Genomic DNA, 7,775 nt, shown 5'->3' on the forward strand with positions numbered 1-7,775 from the left:
AGGAGTATATTTTACTTCTTAGGACACCAGATCAAGTTTATTTGTGTTTGATCACAATGAAGACAAATCCTTCTGTGTCTCTTTGCAGCTAGTTTTCTAAGGAAAGCAGGTAGGAATTGGTGCACATGAGCTGTAACATTCAGCTGCATCCTTGAGTGGCAAAAGGTTCGATTTGAACAAGAGTGATCTAAGTCCCCAGTGGCTGATGGGAGAAGTGTCAGGGCTGGGGAGGTAGGGAGCAATATTTCCCATGGATGTCTGACCTCGAGGATGGTGCTTTTCCTACATGTCCAGACCTCATTAGGAGATACTGTCGGCCAGTATGAATTGGAGAATGTGGGTATAACTTATTCTGAAAACCGAAGAATAAAGAAAGCTTAAGAAGCACACATCTTTCTTTTTCAGGTGCTCATTGAAATCTGCCTAATTTCAAAACACTCCTGAAACCCCTCCAATTAGCCACAGCACAAGAATTGAAGAGCTGAAGAAAATTATGGGGAGAGGCATGGCTCCTTAGGGGGTTTTGCATCTTAATGACCCCTTGGGTGTATTTGGTGCTGAGCCCATGAACCTCCAATGCTGAGAGGAGACTGAAGCAACCTCTCAAGAAGTTTACGTCAGAAGCAAATCCCCAAGTTTCTTGGAGCATTAATGGGTCCCACTGAGGGTCATTATCAACAAAGTCTCCCCAGGGGCTGATTAGAGCCAAAAGTTAGAGGCCCTGATTGCAGGTAGGCAAAGGCAATGTGAGGGTGGCTGTGATGCCAAGTCAATCTCGATGTGTGTTATCAAGCAGAATGACCAAGCCCCACAGCCAGCCCCTGGGTAGGGTGATCCTCTCCTCGCACTTTGCTCAGGGCTCTTCCTGGGGGCAGTGTAAGGTTGGGGGCCGCGCAATGCCTAGTGCAGGACAACAATACAGCACCTCCTGGGCTCCATGAAGGTGAGGAGGCAGCAAGGCCACAGTGCTGTAAGGAAACATCACCTTCTCGTAGTTCTCGGTGGCAGAGACACTAGCCATAGAAAATGGGACAAAGACCTCAGATCTGTTGGAGGCTTTCAGCCTTGGCATTGCCCTCGGTCATCTCCACCACAGGGTGTCCTGTGCTGTCCCAAAGCTGCGCCTGTTTCCCTGCAGCCTGTAGACACCCAACCTGCTTCCCCACCTTGCTCTCACTGCAGGATCTCCCCACCTTTACTGACATCCCTCTGTCTTTGCTGACTGCTCCTTAAAACACAAAGCCAGGGACTGATCATGGAGTCCCTCTGGGTGTCCTGTTGCACCACAGCACTACCCTATGAGTGACATTCTTGTTACCTGAAGTGCAGTCTGAACCTCTCAACATGCACTTTGTGGCTCTTTCCCCTTCTCATGTGGCTTCCCACTAACCAAAAAATGCTCCATCATCTCTGAAACCACCCTGTCACAGGCAGTCACAGGTGACTACTGTATTGGCCTTAGCCTCCACTTCAGCAGGCTAAAGCAGCCCAGGTCCCTCAGCCTCTCCATAGGGGCCATGTGCTTCAGGCCCCCAATGCCATCTTGGCAGACCTCCTCTGGACCCTCTCCAATTGCTCCCCATTCCTTTAGCACTGGGCGTACCACACTGGGACACACTGTTCCAGACATGTGGCCACAGCAGTGCTGAGTGGAGGGGGATAAGAACTGCCCTTGCCTGGGTGGCCACGCTCTTCCTAATGCAGTCTTGTATGCAGCTGGCCTCATTTGTGGTGAGCACCCACCACTGGCTCATATGCCACCCCTCGTAATGTCCAGGCCTTCTCCTCGGGGTCACTCCTCTGCTGGTGAGGTCTCTGCCTGTCCTGATGCATGTGTTGTTCTGCCCCACTGATGAGGTTTTCAGAGAGGACAGGATGTGGGGTAGACCCCTGCATACCCCACCTTTCCCTGGCTTCCTGGTCAAGCATGACCCATTCATGGAAACCTTCTGAGCTCCATCATCCAACCAGCTTTCTGCCCATCTGCATGTCTACTGGACATCCACTACTCTCTTCTCCTCCACAAGTGCAGGCCTTTTACCACAGAAGACAATCAGGTGGGTCAGGAATGATTTACCTAACTGTATTTTTGTCCTGCACTAGGCATTGTGCTCCTCTGTAATGGTGAGAGGAGGTTCCCACTAAGAGAGCAAAGCCTGCAGTGCCCAAGGCCAGGAGAAACAGAGTTGGGCTGTGCAGGAATGGCAGGAGAAGGGTTGCTGCCCGAGCTGACTCTGCGGCACCGTTGAGCCCGTGACAGAGTTCTTGAACCAATCCCCAGAAAGAACAAGATGCCAGTGAAGAAGTCCCTGGGCCTGGGCAGCCTGTGATCCAGCCACCCTGAGGTCATCATTAGGCCAGTCCCTGTTCATATTCGGGAGTGAGAAGAGGTTCAGGGGGAGGAGAGGTAGAAGGGTTTGAGAATGCAGAGACTAGAGCAGAGACATTGCTGTGATGTGCCTCCCATTTATGCAGCACACGTGGATGTAGACGGGATGGACTTTCCCTAAAGGCAGTTTGTCATTTGTCTGGGCACATGCAGGAAAGCCAAGATGCCCTGGGGCACTTGCCCAGCAATCACTCCAAAGGAGCATGGTTTTCCTGTAGGTCCCATGCTGTATCTGCTAGAGACATGTGGTTGTGCTGGACACCCCAGGTATTTGAAATGGCCCTGCAGGCCAATTTGATGTCATTAAATCAAGTGTCTGCGCTGAATTCCTATAGCTGTTTGTAACATTGGGATCTTCATCTGTCTCAGCTTCCTAGTGAGTGGGGCTCTAGTTGTAGTAGGCATCTAGTGCCACTTCAGATGGCCAAGGAAATTCCCCACCTGCCCCCTGCCTATTGCTCTAGGAGGATGTAGGTCTCACAGTCACTCCTTCAGAGCAAGCAGACACTGGCACATGCCTGGGACCACCTTTGTCTCTTCAACTGTCCCCAGGTGTTTTTGTTTGAGCAACTAAGTCTCATCGTCCATCTCCAGTGATTACAATGGGAGCTTAGACAAGGAACTCCCATGCAGACCTCTGTGTTGTGCCCACTTCAGTTTTGGCAAGGGGAATCCCACCTCCTGTGTGTTTGTGGAGTTCACAGGAGGGATCTGAATCCCACTCAATCCCAGGGGCTTCTAAATGGGCATGAGATGTCCAGATTCACTCATCTGAATCAACACCTGAACCATGTGTCAATGAGCTCCCTTCTTGTCCCCATCCAGCTGTCCTGCCTAGTTAGGAGATGCAAATTGGGGCTTCCAGAGTGGGACATTTCCACCTTTCATCGATAGTCATGCTCTGATGAAATAAATCGCAATGCTGGAATCAGTCTGTCTTCACTCTTTAGAAAAGGACAATAGGTGATTATTTTAGTCTACTTCAGTGAACTTTTCCCAGGAGGAGGCAGCACAAGGGACAGAGAAATTCACGTCTTCAGCTGGGCCCCTGCTCCTGAGTGGGGCCAGGCTTCAGGGACAGAAGGAGCTGATGGCAACCTGGCAGCGCTGTCCAGAGACAGCCGCGTCCAGCAGCAGTTCCTCTGCAAAGAGCAGCAGGGCTCTGGGCACTGCCTGCTCTTGCTGACATGAGATGAGAGAAGACAGAAGTGAAAGGCAGTGTGGAGGGGAAGGCCAGAGGAGAGCTCATTGTGGGAGAAATCTTCACAGCCTTGCACACAGTAAGTTTCTGGCTGCAGGGCAATGCTAGTGTGGTACCTGGAGGGGGTCTTCTGAACCCATCCTGCCCCATGGCAGTTTTTTAAGGATCGTTCTCCCAGCTTCTCCTTTGCAGAAGAGGAGGAGGAGATGCTTCAGAGCAGGGATTCCCTGCCACACCATCACAGGGACAGGGCATCCTGCTCCTTTCTTCCAGGGAGGGCTGCAGGGGTGTGAACCCTGGGTGTGCACACAGGTCTGCACGGACTGTAATTCAGAGCAGTTTCGCTGTGCCCCAGGGTGCTGTGTACCCGGGGCAGTGACTCTGCTGCCTGCAAGAGTCAGCACTCAGCCTGCCTGCCCCGAGAGCTCCCCACGACGCTGCAGGGAGAAGGTCTTGGTGGGAGGAGACATCCCCAGCAGTGCAGGTACTTTCTCCTATTGAGAGGGTGCTGTGTGGGTCAGGACTGGGGAACATATCTGGAGGTGACTTTTCAACAGGAATGCCAAGGCAGGGGATACCTGGAAGAGAAGGAGCTTTCATGAGCCTGTGCTTTCAGTCTTATTCTCTTTGGGTGGAGTGAAATGGGATTGGATCTGTCAGGTTTAGACAGGGGATGGAGGCTCAAAAACAGTGAAATTGAGAGAGGAGCAATTCTGGGAAGGACTCAACAAATGCCTTCATGCACCCCTCAGCCTAAGGACAGAGCCAGCATCACCTTTCCAGCCTCAGTAAGCTTTGTTTCACCTGCTCCTTAGCACCTGCAGACATGGAGGTGCCCCTGGGCAGAGCCCTTTGCCCAGGAGGTTTCTGTAGGGCAGAGCTGAGCACCCAGCGGGTGGGATGGGATCTGTGAGCACTGGCAGGGCAGAGATGTGGGGACAGAGAAACAGCTCCCTGCAGCGACGGCTCCAGGCAGCAGAGTCATGGTCAAAGTGTGAGAGGAAACCAACTCCAATGCCTCCTCTCCTCTCCCAGCCAGCACAGTCCTCTGATCTCAAGGCTGTGGGGTGCAGGGCAGGAGTCGTTTCCTCAGCAGCCGGACATCCAGGAGAGGAGACAGTCCTGAGTGCCCCTCTGTCCTTCCCTGGCCCTGCCTCCCTGGGCAAAAATATCATGTATAGCTCCATGTTTCCCACCTGCCCATGCTGCCCTTGTGCTTCCCCTTGGACTCTCTGGGCAGGGGGGTTTCTGATGCAGTTCAGACACTGATCCTGCAGGTCCTGCCATGCAGACATGTCCTTGCCAGTGAGGTGCCCAAGTGCCCCTCTAACCTGTTGGGCTTTGGGCAATGCAGTGTGGGGGTGTGGGAATGAGCCAACTCTCTCGTCAGGACTCCCCATCCTTAGGACATTCCGCCATTTCCCTGGGGTGTCTGGCTGGGTTGGAAGCTGCCCTCCACAAGGACACAGCTCTCCCATTGCAGCTGTGTGTTATCTAGGTGCCCCAAGGAGAAGCCACCTAGATCCTGAGGCCACACTGAGACATGCTGCTGGGTGGCTGGATGTGGGCAGCTGGAAGGAGCCTGATGTGTTGCTGGCTAGAAGGGGAGGGCTGAGACCTGCCTCCCATCCCCTCAGAAAGAGTGCTGATGGGCACTTTGCAAGTGCATTCCTCTGCTCTCTGTGGTGGTGTTTCTTTTTCGGGCAACACGAGTGCAACTGTCCTCCACCTCCGAGGTGCGAGCACAGGGCAGCTGGAACAAGGCAGATGGACAGACCAGCTCTGCTCCCTCTGCACTAAAGCCAGAGTGAATCCTTCTGCCTCTGCAGAATCACAGCTGCTCACTCTGAGTGCAGCAGCAATGCTGAGGATTTCTACCTCCAAGAATTCCTCCTCAGGTATGACAGGGTCAGCTAAAGAAAAGCAAAGAAATCTTAAAACTATTACTGACCCCACATTATTTAGAAGTGGGAGTGAAGGTGCTGAAACTCCCTTCAACATGATGAGTGGATAAAATCTGACTGGAACTGGGAATATAACAGTTTAGTCACCCCTGTTCCCATTTACTCAGTGCTGTAGGTCAGGGCTGACTCCTTTGGAGCCCACGGGCAGAGGCCCCTGATCCTCACAGCAAACTCAGCCAGCACAAAACAGAGCTCAAGTGATGGAGCTCAATGATGGTGCTGCTGAGATGGGGAGAAGTAACGTGTGTGTGTTTGGGGGAGGTTATGAAACAATTTTGCTCAGAGAAGTCTGTCCTAATTTGTCACTGTTTCTTCTTCCTCAGACAGTTCGCCTTTTCCCGAAAGGATCAAATGTCCAACAGCAGCTCCTTCAACGAGTTCCTCCTCCTGGCATTTGCAGACACACGGGAGCTGCAGCTATTGCACTTTGCACTCTTCCTGGGCATCTACCTGGCTGCCCTCCTGGGCAATGGCCTCATCATCACAGCTGTAGCCTGTGACCACCGCCTCCACACCCCCATGTACTTCTTCCTCCTCAACCTCTCCCTCCTAGATCTTGGCACCATCTCCGTCGTTGTCTCCAAATCTATGGCCAATTCCCTGTGGGATACCAGGGCCATTTCCTATTTCGGATGCGTTTTCCAGCTCTTTTTCTTTGTCCTTTTCATTTTGGCTGAGTATTCTCTTCTCACTGTCATGGCCTATGACCGCTATGTTGCCATTTGCAAGCCCCTGCACTACGGGACCATCATGGGCAGCAGAGCTTGTGTCAAAATGGCAGCAGCTGCCTGGGGCAGTGGTTTTCTCAGTGCTGTGCTGAACACTGCTAACACATTTTCTATACCACTCTGCAAAGGCAATATCGTGGAGCAGTTCTTCTGTGAAGTTCCCCAGATCCTCAGGCTGTCCTGCTCAGACTCCTGCCTCAGGGAAGTTGGGGTTATTGTGGTTAGTCTTTGTTTAATCTTTGGGTGTTTCATTTTCATTGTGCTGTCCTACGTGCAGATCTTCACTGCTGTGCTGAGGATCTCCTCTGAGCAGGGCCGGCACAAAGCCTTTTCCATGTGCCTGCCTCACCTGGCTGTGGTCTCCCTGTTCATCAGCACAGCGATGTTTGCCTCCCTGAAGCCCCCTTCCCTCTCCTCCCCAGCTCTGGATCTGATGGTGGCTGTTCTGTACTCAGTGGTACCTCCAGCAGTGAACCCCCTCATCTACAGCATGAGGAACAAGGAGCTCAAAGACGCACTGAGGAAACTGGTTCAGTAGGTACAATGTCAGCACCAATAACTCTCCCATGTGCATCTGCTCCTCATTCCCAGGGTATTTGGCAACATAGCTAGGTGTTGCTCATGTCTTTCTTTCTTACTTACTTTTCTCTGTTACATTCTCCTAAAAGAAATAAATATTTTGCTTCGTGCCACTTGTCCTCAGGAATCTCTCATTTGAATCTGATCGAGAGACCGTGTTGAAGCAGGAAGCTAGGTTTCCCCCTTCATCAGCAGAGATGGGGGAACCTGAGCTTCTTGGATGCCTTCAGTGCAATGAATGAGGAGAGTTTCCCTTTGCAGTGTGTCTTTTGGTGCTGACACCAAGGGAGCTCAGGGGCACAGAGTCAGGCTCCGACGAATACAGTCATTTGCAGACCATGGGTCCCGTGTCCCTTAAGAGAGCTCAGTTCCTGTGGCCACAGTCAGGGTATGATGTCACACCCCTCTCCTGTGAGGGTGGCAGCCGGCTGTCACCATGGGCTGGTCCCTTCCCTCCACAGTGTTCCAAAACTCCAAGCAGAGCGAAAGTGGAAAGGAGGAGAGTCTGGATGAAGTCTGTGGGGACAGACCCTCTGTTCCTCAGGACTGTTCCCCCACTGCCACAGCAGGCATTTCCTCGCTGCAGCCTTCACTCGGGGGCTGCAGCTTTCTTGGAGACACGTCCACCAACAGCAACAGGACTTTCTCTTCTCAGGGCTTTTCTCCTCATTTCCACACTGCCCTGCCTTGCTCTGATGCGTGTGTATGGCCTCAGTGCTCTTCTAACGTGCTGGTGGTGGGTTTGTGCTTCCCTGTGCATTCCTGTGAGCTCAGGCAGGACTAGGCATTGGGTGCATTTAGGCCAGACCTGGCCTGCACAAGAACACTGCTATAATAAAAGGGGATCCCCTCCATTACGTGACTGAAGAATGGCCTTTCTTCAGAAGCTGGAGTCAAAAATACACCCAAAGAAA

Source organism: Apteryx mantelli, unplaced genomic scaffold (genome assembly GCF_036417845.1).
Source record: "Apteryx mantelli isolate bAptMan1 unplaced genomic scaffold, bAptMan1.hap1 HAP1_SCAFFOLD_20, whole genome shotgun sequence".
NCBI classification, from domain to species: domain Eukaryota; kingdom Metazoa; phylum Chordata; class Aves; order Apterygiformes; family Apterygidae; genus Apteryx; species Apteryx mantelli.